This window comes from Musca autumnalis, unplaced genomic scaffold, assembly GCF_047663935.1.
Source record: "Musca autumnalis isolate F117 unplaced genomic scaffold, ASM4766393v1 scaffold_3, whole genome shotgun sequence".
NCBI classification, from domain to species: domain Eukaryota; kingdom Metazoa; phylum Arthropoda; class Insecta; order Diptera; family Muscidae; genus Musca; species Musca autumnalis.
Genome location: NW_027411866.1, coordinates 145,009,507 through 145,026,422, shown reverse-complemented (window position 1 = coordinate 145,026,422; position 16,916 = coordinate 145,009,507). Strand labels below are relative to the sequence as shown.

The 16,916-nt window shown below is 37.1% G+C and overlaps 1 long non-coding RNA gene across 1 annotated transcript; it reads right to left on the bottom strand.

Moving 5' to 3' along the window:
- Window positions 1-2,441: 2,441 nt before the first annotated feature.
- Window positions 2,442-14,509, bottom strand: LOC141400189 (uncharacterized). The gene is made up of 4 exons (XR_012412101.1): window positions 13,977-14,509; window positions 3,274-3,420; window positions 2,866-3,213; window positions 2,442-2,793 (listed from the first exon to the last, which is right to left on the bottom strand). It is a non-coding gene; the product is annotated as an uncharacterized lncRNA (long non-coding RNA).
- Between the last annotated feature and the right edge of the window lie 2,407 nt (window positions 14,510-16,916).

Genomic DNA, 16,916 nt, shown 5'->3' with positions numbered 1-16,916 from the left:
CTCTCCTACAAAATGACAATTGCCGCAAGTAAACTCGCCCAATGTAAATTGGGACTTACAAACAAAAACAAATTCCTTTGTGGTTGTTGTTCGAGTTGTATTTGTTGTAGTATTAACTTTACCTTGTATTTGTTCTACCATGGCTGTGTTCCTTTGTCCGTGTTTAGACACACGGGAAAGTAAATTCAGTTTTTAGGCAATAGGGGGTAGGAAAGAGTATTGAGGAGCTCTTTCCTCTCCGCTCTCTCCCAAAAACTCAATTTACTTTTCCGAGAAATTTGCGTGTCTAAACACAGACTTTACTTACCTGATGTTACCATTTTTGCCATTTGTTACCATTATTAACCTGCAAAGCGTTCCTTAATCCGAAAAGTGGCAAAACTGGAACCAATTTTTAAGAGAGTGAGAGTGGAGGGATAGCGAAAATGGCTTTATCTTCTACCACAGGCTACCAGCAAAATTTCTGCAGGTAAAAAATGGCTGAACTGATTTTTCGACTTTTGAGTCGAACGCTGACAAAACTAAATGAAAAACTGAAATAAAAGACGAAAATTGATTTTTGTATGTTTCTTTTTGACATTGCTGCCACATCTACCATTTTTCCGTTCCTTTACTTTTCTGGTAAAAATGTCCATGAGAGAGCAATTTGACATTTTCTCTTTTACCACCCTTACCATTAAAAAAGTAAAGGAACAAAGCTCTAGTAACAATTCGTACAAATTTTGAGTAAACGAACACACATACATATAAATGCAACATATAAGCTTTGCTCCTTTACTTTTTTAATGGTAAGGGTGGTAAACATGATACAATGATACAAGGTAACCTCACGCTCACAGCTCACAGAGTTGTATTAGCCTTGCCGTCCCTTCATTGACAAAATGATTTTGACAAACTTTGTATGTATATGTTAAAATATACATACATATGTCAGGTTTATTTACATTTTAAATTCCAAAACAATTTAATAAAATATTTTTAATTTAAAAATTTCAGACACATGGGGGTCAATTTAGCGCTATACGTCTATCTGGATGGAGAATAACTCTCGAGCGGATCAGCCGATGTGGTCCAAATGTTGGTCCTCGAAATATTTTTCCAATCATTGATCAATTTCACATTAGCTGCCGTGACATAAAGCATGAATTTGGTTGCGGATTTATAATTTTACAAAGTTTAAACCATCTGGTCTCCAGCTTCAGCCTATAGTCTAAGGTCAAAATTGTGCTTCATCGCAATTATGTTTCAGACGATTTGCACTTGATTTATCCATGACCGTCCGTCTATCTAGCTGGTGCGCACGATAACTCCCGAACGGATCAATCTATATGTCTTCGTTTAGGTCGAAGACAAAATATATCGGTCCACTTCTTCCGGTACCACCCCAACAAAATCTCAAACATTTTCGCTAAAATGGTGCGCACGGTAACTCTCGAACGGATCAACTGACTTAGTCCAAAAATGGTATTTCTTTCGTTTCAATCCTTCGAGTACCTTCACACAAAATGTTTCCTTAAATGCAGTTTATTTGATATTGCACATAGTAATATTTCTTTCAAACATGGGCATGTCCCTGCTTCCTGACATAATGACCAAAAGGTAACAAAATCCTACAAGGAAATGACTCCAAGATGGAATATGGCGTCGAGAGATTTTTGGACCACTACGTCAGAAATCATGGACTTACACATGAAAAACATAATATCGCTCCACAGGGAGTAGCATCGGTATAAATATTCGAAGGATCTTCGAACAGCCCCAACCTAAACTGCACTTCAACAAAAAAGTTGTACTTTTGTGGTGGAGGTACAATAAGGAGAAGCGCGATATGGACCATTTTAGAAGTTAAACTAAATTTGTACAAAATATTATCCATAGTTTGAATCAAATTGTTTGCTTTTCCGTTCAAGAGAAATATCGTGTACCGTTTTTGTGACATTTTTTTAACTTTTGGGTGAGGTACCGGAAGTTGTGGACCAATATTGTCCATCTTCAAACTTATAGTAAGTATAGATTCCAAATTGTCTAAAACGAATTTCGTCCAAACATACCCGGGGTCTAAAACCATTATTTCGATGGGCACATTTTGGCCGTAAATACTGAGGGTATAAGGAAGCGGAAGACTATGGCTGACTTCCGAAACACCAGTTGCTTTGTAAATCTCTTAGGCATCCTATTCAATAACGTCGCTGTTGTGCATTTGAAACGCAGATTAGATTTTGCAACTGTGTGTATTGTAAAATACTTTTACAATGCACGAGCAATAACTGAAACAACGGAGTTTTAAGACCAAATATCTCAAATAAATATCACAAACTCGACGGTAGAGCATTCCCAGCGAAGTCAGACCCAATCACAACGCTCCATATTACAAGGATAAACTTCTTACTGTCCGCAGGAACATTTAAAACACAAACAAGTTATATATATGTGTATCTAATAATTGTAGTTTTAATTTTAAATAGAGTAGAAAAGTACAAAAATTAATAAAAAGTACGTTCTAAGCATTAATAAGAACCTCTATTTGAATTACTTTATTCCATCGGAACACAATTGTTCATTGGCTTCACTATCCAAAGAGGGTTCGTAACTAAACATTTCCTTGAGGGACGAACATTAGCTCTTAGCAGAAATCCATTTCCTAATAGTGACTGGACTCTCTGAGGTTTTTGTATTATATTGAGATATATTTGCTTGGCGTTATATGTGTCCGGATTGACTGTCGCCACTTATTTCTTCTCCTACATGTTCCGGGCGTTGACACACATATTTGCTGATTGGTCTGACTTGCGTCTGTAAAAGAAATATTTGCATATTTACTGCATCCTTTTGTCAAACTATGAGAACTATGAAGCGATAACATACCATTTTATTTCCTTTGTTCCTTCATCGTGGGAGAAATCTTTAATTTCTTCACTTTCCCATGAGGCATTTTCTGGTTGTGCAATTGTAACAGGTTGTCTAAGAGAAATGTTCTGTCACCAGATACATTTAGAAAAGATCTTTGCCAATTCAACGTTGTTTTTCTTGCTATAGCTATAGCCTCAACATTGACATGTTTACCAACAGCCAAATCGGTGCGCCTGCGGAGAATCTCAGCATAAGAATTCAACTTACGAACATTGAGCAATGGATTGAGGCGAGGGAATAAACGATTGAGTGATCTTTTGCAACTTTTGTACGTCATCAGGAACTGGTAAAGGGTTTAGTGACCTGTAACAACCAGAACACATTCAATATATTAATACAAATCCATTCCCATTCGCTACAAACCAAATAACTCATTAGCTGCTTCGCTGACGTTTGCTGTTTGCGACATCAGGATGAATAAACGCTGCTGGAAAGCAATCACTCTTTTTCTTGACTTTTTTATTCTTATCTTTTATTCCAGTCCTCTAGCGGTCTAGCTTTGTCTAAAATCTGCAATAAGAATACAAAGATATTCAAGTTTGCTTCTGAGAAACAGAACAAGTAAAAAGTCGTTAAGTTCGGCCGGGCCGAACTTTTTATACCCTCCACCATAAAATAGTCTTAATTAAAATGAAATAATTAGGGTCCTTTTACAATTTTAGGTGGAACAACTTTTCGATAATGGTTAGACTCCTACTGCCTCCCGCTATTGCTTAAATTACACTGTGAACACAAATGTTGGGACAGAGATAATTCCTTTTGGAGATGAAAGCCCTTGGTGTGTGTATATTAAAAACCCCGAAGGACAGATGCGCCGTGATTCGAACTTCCGCGTTATGGCGTGTTGAAGTTTTTGCAAGAGACCTTGTGGGCCATCATGAATTAGCATTATATCTTTGTTTGTGGGTTTTGTAGAGCACTTAAGCAACAGTAAACAAAGATATAACGCTAATTCCTGATGGCCCACAAGGTCTCTAACAAAAATTTCATCACGCCATAAGGCGGAAGTTCGACTCACGGCGGATCTGTCCTTCGGGGTTCATAATATACTCACCAAGGCCTTTCTTCCCCAATAGGAATTTTCCGTGCCCCAGGTTTTCACCTCCATTTTGTTGCATTTTGCTATCTGATCTAATCTAAAAAAATGTGTTCAGCTAGGTGAAAGGTACCACCTACGGGGCTATATCAAAGAGTCAACCTATCTTTCAATTTTTTGGCGGAAAAGTTTTATAGCTGCAGGGAACTTCAAGAGTCAAATTGAGGGTAGTTTCATCAAAACAATGTAGACCCTCAAAAATGGACCCATGTTGACGAATTTTAGTGAAGAAATTTCGTGACCACTGAAAATTCCCGAAAATCGGGAGGTACAGTTATATGGGGCGATATACCAAAACATGGACCTATATAGACGATTATTTTTGAATAGGCAGAATTGTAGCTAAAATTCTCAAAATACCGATCATTACAGCTAGTTCGGTTAAAAATTGCAGCTAAAATTCTCAAAATACCGAAAATCGGGAGATACCGTTATATGGGGGCTATACCAAAACATGGACCTATGTTGACGATGTTTGGTGGAGATGTTTCATGACCACTGAAAACCTCAAATGTCAAATTGCAGATATTTCGGTTACAAATTGTGGCTAAAATTCTCAAAATACCGAAAATCGGGAGGTACCGTTATATGGGAGCTATACCAAAACATGGACTTATGTTGACGATGCTTGGTGGAGATATTTCATGACCACTGAGAACATCTAATGGCAAATTACAGCTAGTTCGGTTAAAAATTTTAGCTAAAATTCTCAAAATACCGAAAATCGGGAGGTACCGTTATATGGGGGCTATACCAAAACATGGACCTATGTTGACGATGTTTGGTGGAGATGTTTCATGACCACTGAGAACCTCAAATGTCAAATTGCAGATATTTCGGTTACAAATTGTGGCTAAAATTCTCAAAATACCGAAAGTCGGGAGGTACCGTTATATGGGAGCTATACCGAAACATAAACCTATGTTGACGATGCTTGGTGGAGATATTTCATGACCACTGAGAACCTCAAATGGCAAATTACAGCTAGTTCGGTTAAAAATTTTAGCTAAAATTCTCAAAATACCGAAAATCGGGAGGTACCGTTATATGGGGGCTATACCAAAACATGGACCTATGTTGACGATGTTTCGTGGAGATGTTTCACGACCACTGAGAACCTCAAATATCAAATTGCAGATAGTTCGGTTAAAAATTGTGGCTAAAATTCTCAAAATACCGAAAATCGGGAGGTACCGTTATATGGGGACTATACCAAAACATGGACCTATGCCCATATCCTTTGGGATATAAGTTTGTTGATCACTAGGAACCCTAAGTGCCAAACTATAGCTAATTCGGTATGCAAATGTGGCGAAGAACGTCAAAATACATCAACGGAGGTACCGTTATATGGGGGCTATACCAAAGAGTGGACCGATATAGCCCATCTTCGAACTTGACCTGCCTATGGCAAAATACTATCGGGTGCAAAATTTCAACACTCTATCTCAATTATTGCGGACGCTAGAGTGATTACAACAGACGGACAGACGGACATGGCTAGATCGTCTTAGAATTTTATCCTGATCAAGAATATATATACTTTATAGGGTCGCAAATGATTAGTTCGATGTGTTACAAACAGAATGACAAACTTAATATACCCTCCATACTATGGTGGAGGGTATAAAAACACAATTTCGTTCTGCTTCTACATAAACACAGTTATTTTAGCGAGTTTTGACCGCGATGTACGTTTCATTTGCACACACTGCCCACCATTTTTGTTGACAATTTGTTTTTCCAAAATTACGAAAATATTCAAAAATAAATATTTTTATTATACACAAACGTAAACAAGCAGTGTGTTGTTTTTGTTGTAATTGACATACAATGACAACAAAAACTTTCACATTGTTTCGATACAGTGTTGTATTTGGCAGCTCAAGGACGGTTTTTTCAAATGAGATTACCTTCTTATTCTGCCATGGGTGGTAAAAGAGAAAAGTGTCAAAATTGCTCTCTCATGAACATTTTTACCAGAAAAGTAAAGGAACAAAAAAATGGTAGATCTGGCATAAAAAAATCAATTTTCGTCTTTTATTTCACAGTTTTTAATTTAGTTTTGTCGGCGTTCGACTTTTTCTTCTGTTTTTCGTCCAGTTTCGTCGTTAATCGTTAAACAAAATTCGAAAAATCAGTTCTGCCATTTTTGCCTGCAGAAATTTTGCTGGTAGCCCGTGGTAGAAGAGAAAGCCATTTTCGCTCTCTCGCCACTCTCACTCTCTTAAAAATTGCTTCCAGTTTTGCCACTTTTCTTGGTTAAGGAACGCTTTGCAGGTTAAAAATGGTAAGAAATGGTAACCTCAGGTAATTAAAGGAACACAGCTATAATAATTCAGGCTAGTGTTGATAGCTTCAACATTTTCGTGTACATTCTTCTACTATTAATCCACTGATGGGCAGAAATGCTCTGCCTCACACACAAAAGTGTAAAAAATACATGAGTCTCTCGCAATTTGCCCACCATTAGGTCTGTACGATAACCCAAAAGTTTGTGAAAATTTGCACAAACTTTTACAAAATGCTGTTCGATAACAAACTTGCAAAGTAGAAGAGAGAGAATTTGGAGACAATTGTGAGAGAATATTGGAGAGTTTTGGAGACTTTTGCTTACAAGTTTTTGCAAGGAAAATTTTTCTTGTAAGAATTTGCAAGTTTGATCAGCTGATTAAAATTCGAATGTTTTGTGACGGACTTCTTGGCAAAAACAAAAACAAACGTTTGGCTATTAAAATAAATAGATATAAAAAGGGAAACAAATATTAAATAAATTATGGAAAACGCTAATGTAAGCAAAATGACTTATTTTGTAGTTTCTGGTGACTATTTTTTTTATTTTAAAGGTATCAAATCTCAGCAAAAAGCAGTGCATCCATGGAGTAGGAGAAACACAATGTAGACTACCTGGCCGTCTAACGATATCAATAAATATGTTTGCCAAACATCGCAATGCGTTACAGTATGTTTTATATTTGTGCATTGGAAAGGGAATTATAGTTGTAAGAAACACTAAGGACCTCGTCACATAAGAGGCAGAAATGATTTCAGCCGGGTGGAACTCAGTTCCGGATCGTTGACGCAAGTCAACGGGGTTATGGACTTGACCACGGAAATCATAATATGGCTGTAAACAGGACCACAGCGAACTCTGCAGCCACTACATATGGTGCCGTTGGGGTTTTTACACCTTTCGGGCTGTTTTCTCAAGAAGTATAGACTTGCCCTTGAAATACTTCTACTGTCGTAATAGAGGCAGCGAATGCAAGATGCTTCAACAAAAAATCAGTGATTCGAGAGCAGGTCTTAAAGTGAACTTTTCCAAAATTGTGTGCGGGAGGTACCTGAAGGATTGGGCAAATATTGTCCATTCCTGGAGAACACACGAGGTCTATTTTCCTCTTATTGCTCATATTTTTGTAAATTTAAATGGAAAATAAAACAAGTAAAAAAGTGTCAGTCGGCTTTGCCGACAGAGGTATACCCTCAGCCAATGTGAATTGAAACATTCATCTACGGTCATATAGAATGTATTTATTTTGACAATATATTAGGAGATCCAACCAAATTTTAACCAAATTGGTTGCACCATTAAAGTGATATCGTCGTAATATTTTAGTGACTTTTTTAAAATATTGGGGAGAAGTACCGGAAGTTGGGGACCGGTATTGCCACATGAAATGACGAAGACCAAATGTTGCACCAAATCGGAAGAACAGTTCACATATGGTGACATATGGCTTTTTACACCTTTCGGGATGTTTTCCCAAGAAATATGGACCTGCTCCTGAAACAACTTTTACCGTCGTAATGGAGGTAGCGAATGCAAATAGCTTCAACAAAAATCAAAGTGATTCGAGAGCAGGTCTTAAAGTGAACTTATCCGAAATTTTGTGTGGGAGGTACCCAAAGGAGTGCACAACTATAGTTCATATTCGAACCTGATCTATATCTGGTAGATATATTAGGATGTGCAGAGTATGGATTACATCAGTCACTCCTTGAAGAGTTATCGTGCGCATATTTTGTCCGAACATTTTCAAATTCTGGGGGGGGGGGGTGTGTTTCCTGAAGGATTGGACCGACATGGTATATCTTCGAACCTAATATACATTGGTGTTAAAATAATAAGGACAGTGACATTCACAACTTTTGGTCGCTCCTAAAATGTGTAAAATGGAAGAATTTGCGATGGAAATTTTTTTTTGAAAATGTACATGTATTGCAGTAAGAAATCCCGTTACGATTTTGTTTTCTTTCTGTATAGTTTTTATACAAAACAAATATTTTTCGTAAAATCCGTGATTTCTGCTGTGAAAAATAATAAGGACAGTTTTTCGTTTTAGAAAAAATAAATTGATATTATGTTTTGTGATTCTTTCCTGTAAGTAAAAGTTTAAAATGAATTAATTTCTATTCATTAAATGTTAAATCTACCGGTATATTTTAGTTTTTCTTTGCAAATATGGGTAAAAATACGCATTGTTGTCACGCTACTCGAGAAATCATTAAATGTTTACATAAAGAAGGAAATTCATACAGAAAAATTACAGAAAAAGCTTAGAATCTTTAAAAACAATGGTGGAGGATACAGCTAAGTGAACTTCGAAGATAAAAGTCGTAGCAGAAATCCAAAAATTGCACTTTTAATAAAAAATGCGTTATTTGATGATTAAAAAAGATCCTTTTACCACATCTTTACAAATAGAAAACTACTTAAATATTAATTTTGACGCATCAACAACTCCTAAAACACGCTGTGGTAGCCACATTAGAGCTCACAGTGTCAGAAAAGTATCAGTTTAATCGAAAAATTATACACTTCCCACGTAGTCGTGTAGGGTATAAAATATTCAGCAAATTATACAGATTGCTAGAAATCACATCGCTTGGTCTAAGAAAAATTGCGTACCATTCTTTGGTCTGATGAAACCAAATATATTTTTTTTTGTTCCGATAGAGGAGTTTATCAGGGTTGAAGACCTAAAAATCAATAATATAACCCAAAATATACTCTGAAGGCGGCTCAATATGGCAGAGGTAACAGCATGGTGTGGGGCTCATTTTCTTACTATGCTGTGGGGTCCCTATACAGTATTCAAAGTGTTTTTGAAATCACCAGATTACATTGAAATTTTAAAAAATATAATTCTTCCGTATGCTGAAGGGGGTGAGCCTCTCAAATGAGTCTTCAGCAAGGTTAATGACCCAAAAATGACGGCAAAATAAAAAAAAGTTTTCCAGGATAATTAAGTTAAGTTGTTAGAATGATCATTACAATCCCTTTGTTTGCGTAGCAATATGGAAAGAAAATTAGAGAAAAATAAAACACGATGTGAAAGTATTTTTTCTAATCGCAGTGGACTGTATTTTTATTGATTTAACGTTCGTGGAACGGTATTACCTTTGTACAAAGGGTTTGACGAGTAGGACGTGATCCTATCGTTGGTGTTAGTTTTAATAACTCTAGCGTAGATACTGAGAGGCGGGCTTTTCTCAAACGTCACTCATTAGATTCTGTCATTACCTTTCATTTTATGTACGAAGTACATAGTCGTATTTTAAGGTAGTAGACAGACTCCAATGAGGAGAAAAAGCATCCTTGAAACAAATTTAAAAATTAAAATGGGTTTAATAAAACCTCATAGCAAATTGTTCATTCCGCCGGCCTTGCAATATCCAGCTATGTTGCAAAATTAAATGTTAGTTATTTAAAAAAGTACTTTACATTCGTGTGCCCGTGGGGCACGATCGTGCAATGCCTCGTGGAGACCTTGATCATCATGTAAAGATTGTAAAAGGTGATTGAAGACCACCTCTTACAGATTTACGTGGCGAGACCACAAGTTTCTCCTGGAGGAACTCCGTGGAGTCGCCGAGGGCGAAATTAATTTGTATAAAAATAGGACTGTATTCTCCGAAGGAGGTACAGTACCAGCTGTCCTTTTTGCCGTAGGCTTCATGTGGAGTGGCTTTTTAATCAGCTTGTTGTTCCTTGTCGTGCATGGGGACGTCATCCTCACACCATCGTCGCAACCATCATTCGAAATTTTCCAAGTCATAAGAAAAATGGAGAGGAAGCGAGAATTAAACAATAAAACAAACTTTTAGGTCAGAAGGACCTCTTAACCGTTGGTCGTTTTACATATATATAGCCCGATGCTTCGCGGCTCTAACACGGCCATCAAAGCTATATTTTTTCAGTAACACGAAAAAGTAGTGAGGTCGCGTAGACGCCTCGAAACATGGTCTATTATTAATTAACTCCGTGGGAGTGGGAAAATGGATGTTTGAGTGCCGTCGGGATTAAATTTCGTTCTCAGCATCAGTATTGATACCCTCTTTCGAAAATAGATAAATATTTTTGCCCCGGAGGAGCTTGAATGAAATATCCAGTGACGGAATATTTTAGGACTTTTTATTAATCAAAATTTCAATCAAATGCCTAATGAACATTTTGGGATGTGCCCATTAAAACCAATAAGATAGACGGCCGTAGGGCCAAAGTTTAAGTAGATGGTCGTAGAACCAATACTTGCGTAGCAAGTGGTGGAGAAGTGTAGGCGATGTAATCTCTGTTTTCCGTGGGAAAACTAACCTAGCATGGCTTACTAATCCGTCAACACATACACCACCGAAGGTTAAGTGCATGGCTGTCAATAGCGTCCGTATGGATAAATTGGAGCCCAAAGACTCAATGTCCCCAGTCTTCTATCCTAACTATTTCAAGGAGAATCCCTAAATAGAAGGCCCAGTATGGGTGGATGGCATTGGACCTGTAAGGATCCAGCCGAAGACTGTACTTTGCGCTATCAACGAACCTAATATCTTAGTATGAGAGCCCTGTGCCAGAATCTTCGGATAAAGATCTGCACCAAGAAGAAGGTCAACAGAATGGGAAGAGAATGGATCGGGGTCCGCCAAACGTAGATTTGGCAATTGTGGTAGAGTGTCAGTTGGGATGGAACAGGAGGGCAGATTATCTGCAATGGTCGGGACGACAAGAGCAGTTGTGTCCATTGAATGCGTAGCGTCCAAAGGAGACACAATGTGAATGGAACATTCTTTGTCAGAAATGACAGAAACTGACCTACTCACACCCAAAATTGAGGCTCTAACTGCATTTGTGGCAATACCTATTCTACTCTGCATATTTTCAGAAATGAAAGATGATTCAGAAGCAGGATCAATTAAAGCTCTGGCTGGGTACGTAGTACCTTGGTGCACAATATGGACCATCGCCGTGCCTAACAATATTTCCCTATTCTGAGTGGTATGGAATACTTGTCTAGAATTAGACCCAGATGGATGACCTGTAGAGGTAGAAGGGGAACATACTGCAACTAAACTCCTGGAAACAGGTGATGTCGGAGACGTGTGAAGTGTTGAGACCTCCCTATGTAACAGGGTGTGATGCCTTTTTTTGCATATAGCACAATTATGTACACTATTACAGTGTGAAGCCTTGTGTCCGTGAGACAAACAGTTAAGACAACAGTAATGTTTCTTAACTGCACTTATCCTTTCAGGAACTGAAAATCTAAGGAATTTTTGACAAACCCTAAGATGATGTCTTTGTCGTGAACAAAGAGCACATGATTTAGGCGAGGGTGCACGAGAATACCGTGATGAACGAGGTGTGCTTTGTGGCGAGGCCACAGATGTTTTAGTGCTTTCACCATTCGTGGAATGGGAAAGTCTGTTGTGATTTAGAGGTTCGACGTAGTCTATGCCCCTAATATCACGTAAGCAGGTAAGAGTTTGGATTCTTTCCGTGAGAAATTGATCCAAATCTGCCCACGAGGACAATGCAGATTTGTTTTTAATGCATTGTTCCCATAGCACAACGCAGTGTTTAGGTAATCTCTGAAGACAAAGGAAAACTAGAATTGGATCCCAGTCTTCTGTCGGCACGTCATAATTAGACATGGACGAAATACACCCGTTTATGCCTCTTTGCAAAGACTTCAACCCTAAACTAGTTTCCTCTTCTAAAACTGGTAGGTCAAAGAGGCGTTTTAGTTGGTGGTTCACCAAAATACGTGGATTGTCGTAAGTTTGTTGCAAAGCATTCCACGCCAGACTAAAATTTGTGTGGGTAAGCGAAAACTTAGCCACTATTTCATGGGCATCACCACTGGTCTTTTTCTTTAAATGACATAAGCGTTCTATATCACTTATGCCGCTGTTGTTTATATAGAGGGCAGAAAATAAATCCCTGAACGTAGGCCAGGAGAGAAAATCGCCATTAAACACTTCGATGTCACAGGGGGGTAAATTAAGTCTGTGACCAGCATTAACATCTCCACAGGATGTGAAGGATGTGTTATTTGAAGGTGTCAATCGATGTGAAACATCGGAAATGGTCGTTGTATCTTCAGAACGTGGTACTGTAGGTTTATCTATATGAGATTTTGGAGAAGTGAAAGTAGGCGACTGAGACGAGGTCCGGAGTACACCTAACTTTCTATTAATGGACGATAAAACATTCATAAAACACTTGTATGCGACATCGAATTTGATGTCGGCAGCTACAAGGTTGTCCTTATTGGAATTTTTATCTTCATATAGATAATTGAGGCATATATCAGATTGTAGTTTAACTTTTTCCCATAATGTTCTCGCCTCAGCTCCTAGCAATTCTAAGATATAAACATCGAGCTCATCGTCCCGTTGGGAACTGAAGTAGGCATCAAATTTGACTAAAGCATCAGCAGCTCTGTTGAATAAATCTAAAGGAGTGAGGGGCATTTTGAATGAAATTCACGATTAAAGTCAAAAACAAAGATAATTTGTGACACGAAATGTCGTATTGAGAAATTAAATGTAGTCGAAGACTAAATGAATTTCCTAAATAATGCACGTAGTTGTACAAATTCAATAAAATTGCACGAAAATTATTTTATTACTTTGGAAATGACACGTGATGTCAAAAATTGTAGGCGAAAATCCAACAAAGGTAGTAAATTTTCACTAAAGTATTAAAAAAATAGTTTTAAAACACGTGATGCTTCAAAATAAAATTATTTTATTGGAAAAATACACTGAGTTTATTAGTAGTCGTAGACTATTTCCATAATGTATCGTGGATACGGCAATATATTTGAGGTTTAACGTGATTAAACCACAAAAAATTCTTTAAATTTTAAGAAAAATGTAAAACTAAGTCCAATTTTCTCTCAGTGTATTCTAAATTTCGCAAAATACTTAGAGTGTATCGTATAATACACGTACACTATGGCAATGTATGGAAGATAGCACTTGCCGAAAACAAATTTCCAAAAATATTAAAAAAATTGAAAATTCGCAAAACCACTTCACTAATACCGACGGTAGGGGGCACGGTGTCAAAAACACGAATAAAATTTATTTTTAGTTAATATCCGAAGGATTCAACTCAAAAAATACGAGAAAACAGCACTAAAATATCTTTACGAAAATAATTTTAATTTTTAGTACACGGGAATACCCCTAATACAATCGATCGTAGTGTAAATGGTATATGAGTGCCAAATCTGCCACCCGTATTAATTAAAGGTGGAAACAATCAGCAGTAATGACAAGTGAATGACATTTATTCTTTTATATTGGAATTGTTATTGTTGTGATGATTTTTGTGTTTTTGGCGAACACGAAGAAGAGAATAAAAGGAAAACACAACAATAACAATATGGATTTATATTAAATATAAAAGAAATGTGCGAAAACACCAATAAATGTGGAAATTAATAAACATAAAAAATCACTGTGATTGTTGTTGCTATTATGTGAGAAAATAGTGGGCGATTTGACACTTAGTTTTGTTGGTATTTTTTAAATGAATTTTACCGACGGCAATATCGTAGGTGGCGGACGGACGTTAAATATTTATTGTAAAACGACAAACGGTTTTGTTTTTTTACTTTTAATTATGCACAACACTTGTAAATTTTGGTATGTCACTTTTTCACGTAATGAAATGTGTACATACCTTTGTTGTGATGGTAAAAATCGCAATTTATTGGAAAATAAATTGATGTGGTTGATCGTAGATCCTTTGTTGTTGTTGCTGCGACGTAGTCGTTGCTTTTTGCTGGTTTTTTGGGTTTTCCTTGTAAAGGCAAAGAGACCGATCGTAAAATCCGGCTCGATTGGACCAATGTTTGCGTAGCAATATGGAAAGAAAATTAGAGAAAAATAAAACACGATGTGAAAGTATTTTTTCTAATCGCAGTGGACTGTATTTTTATTGATTTAACGTTCGTGGAACGGTATTACCTTTGTACAAAGGGTTTGACGAGTAGGACGTGATCCTATCGTTGGTGTTAGTTTTAATAACTCTAGCGTAGATACTGAGAGGCGGGCTTTTCTCAAACGTCACTCATTAGATTCTGTCATTACCTTTCATTTTATGTACGAAGTACATAGTCGTATTTTAAGGTAGTAGACAGACTCCAATGAGGAGAAAAAGCATCCTTGAAACAAATTTAAAAATTAAAATGGGTTTAATAAAACCTCATAGCAAATTGTTCACCCTTGATTTGAACCCGATTGAAAAATGTTGTGGAATGAAGTTAAAAAATCAAGCAGGGAAAAGTGTCCATCAAATTATGGCGACCTTTGGCAACTTATACAGGTTGCGTAGGACGCGACCAGTTGAGAAGTGCCAAAATTTGGTCGACTTGATGCCCAGACGATGCGCTTCCGTTTTAGAAAACAAAGGATCGTCTACAAAGTATTAATGACACTGAAACACTTTATCTACCATTATTTAGTAAAAACCTGCATTAATTTCATTCAAGTTTGGTCCTTATTAAAAGATGTCATGAAGTGTCCTTATTATTTTTCACACACCAAACTACGACAATTCGCATAAGATATAAAAGATAAATAAAATATGGTTACAAGCAATCAAAATATTTTTATAATACTTTTCTTAACATTTTAAGAAAACAATACATTTTATGAACTAACGTAATTTTCACTTTTTTAGTCAGTTTTCAATGTAATCTTGGTTATGGATTGAAGTGTCCTTATTATTTTTCACACCACTGTATGTTTGGACAAAATATTACGAAGGCCAAATTTTGGACCGAATTGGCAGATCCGTTCGAGATTTATCTTGCGCTCCAACCACTACACAAGGTGTCATAGAGGTTTTTTGCACCTTTCAGGCTATTTTCTCAGGAAGTATGGATTTGCCCCTTATGAAACTTGTACCGTCGTATGGGGGACAGCGAATACAAGTCGCTACAACAAAAATCAAAGCGATTCGAGAGCAGGTCCTAAACTGAACTTTTCCGAAATTTTGTGTGGGAGGTACTCGAAGGAGTGGACCGATTGAGTCCATATTTAAACTTCATCTAAGTCTGGTAGAACTTTCACGATGTACAAAGTGTGGGCCAAATCGGTTACTCCCTTCAAGAGTTATCGTGCGCACAAATTTTCCGAACATTTTCGAACTTTTGTGGGGGAGGTACCGGAAGGAGTGGACCGATATAACCAATCTTCGAACTTAAACTAAGTTTAGGCAAAATATTACGAAAGCCAAATTTTGAACCGAATCGGTTGCTCCGCTCGAGAGTTATCGTGCGCACCAGCCAGCCGGACAGACAGACATGGCTAAATCAACTCCAAATTGTCTGAAACACATTTCGTCCAAACATACTTGGGGTCTAAAACCATTATTTCGATGAGGCACATTTTGCCCGTATGAAAGTGTATATACCCTCGCTAGCATAAAAGCTGAGGGTATAAAAAATGCGACACACCTTCAATTGTTAAATTTAATCTTTTTCGCCAACTTCTTCTTGTTTATTAAATCAGCTGACTTCTTGCAAGTTTTTAGAAATTGCTGTTCGATAACAATCTGCAAATTTTTTGCTTCGAGAGAGTAAAAATGGTGGAGAGAGGTTACTGAGAACTTGCTGAGTATTTGCAAGTACTTTTCACTTGCGAGGTTATCGTACAGACCTATTGTATTAATCACAAAAGCTTTGTTCCTTTACTTTTTTAATGGTAAGGGTGGTAAAAGAGAAAGTGTCAAAATTGCTCTCTCATGAACATTTTTACCAGAAAAGTAAAGGAACGGACAAATGGTAGATGTGGCAGCAATGTCAAAAAGAAACATACAAAAATCAATTTTCGTCTTTTATTTCACAGTTTTTCATTTAGTTTTGTCAGCGTTCGACTCAAAAGTCGAAAAATCAGTTCAGCCATTTTTTACCTGCAGAAATTTTGCTGGTAGCCTGTGGTAGAAGAGAAATCCATTTTCGCTATCCCTCCACTCTCACTCTCTTAATAATTGCTTCCAGTTTTGCCACTTTTCGGGTTAAGGAACGCTTTGCAGGTTAAAAATGGTAACAAATGGCAAAAATGGTAACCTCAGGTAAGTAAAGGAACACAGCTATTATGTCAAAAATGAAGCAGGGGCTCAATTCTGTTTCTATGAAAAAATGAAATGAAAAAATTTATAAAGGAAAAAACTGTCAAATGAAAAAAATTATAAGGAAAATATTTTTCATTTCAAATTTTCATAGAATAAGAATCCAACCCCAGGAAAGCAAAACAACCAGGCAAAGCAATCCCACGGCAGCGGGTTCTTCGTACCGGATTGACCCTAAACCAAAAGTGTTTCGGCCAACAGCTGCCAACCCAGCATTATATGCTGCTACAACAACAACAACAACCAGGCAAAACAGCTTATGTACCCAGGCCTTAATAGTACGTTTATATATAACCGGATTTAACAAACACACTGGGTTTCAAATGTTAATTCTATTGCTTAGTCCCAGTCCACACTAGCGTGAATTTCATTAAAAAATTTCAAGAAATTAGGCGTTCTTAAATCGAATTCCCCACTACAGCAATTTTATGATTTTACTCTACTATGGAAGTCCATCTAGAGACGCATAATTTCATTCAATTTTTC